Here is a 634-nt window from a genome sequence, read left to right on the forward strand (position 1 = left end):
ATGAAGACAGAAAAGAAATCTGGGAAGAAGCAAACAAATGGTTGGTCAGTTGCATAACAGATGGCTGCATTTTTAGGGCTGATGTTGGGAAACTTTGGGAAAGGAAGGGCATAAGTTTCCATTCATTCCATCTCCTCTGAAGAACAGTCATGCAGATTTTCAGGGTAAAAACAGTAACTCAGAGAGACTGACAGGAAGAAGGGGTTTTTATTTATGCACTTATGTTTTTCTTATCCTGAGGAGATAGCAGTAAGAATACTTGGTTGTAAGTAAACATAAACAATGGTATAAATTATATAGTCCTCACAAGCAGCAGTAAACCCAACTAACTTGTTCCTTGATTATTATGCTCCATGTTCATCTAACTGGTCCACATAGCAACTGTAAGAGGCTTGATTTGTACTGCATCAGAATGTATCTTAAACGTACTTACATTTTAAATGTATTTAAAATTATGATTTGTCCTGCTATGCAGTAGCTTAATGGTAACTGACCTAATTTGCCATATAAATCTCTTGTATAGGAAAGGAATTAATTTCCCTTTGGGAAGGCACAGCACTCTTGAAACAGCCTTTGTCTGCTGCTGCCACCCCAAAAACCCTTCAATACCTCAGTTAAGAGGCAGAGCATGAAG

The sequence above is a fragment of the Calonectris borealis genome, chromosome 12 (genome assembly GCF_964195595.1).
Source record: "Calonectris borealis chromosome 12, bCalBor7.hap1.2, whole genome shotgun sequence".
NCBI lineage: Eukaryota > Metazoa > Chordata > Aves > Procellariiformes > Procellariidae > Calonectris > Calonectris borealis.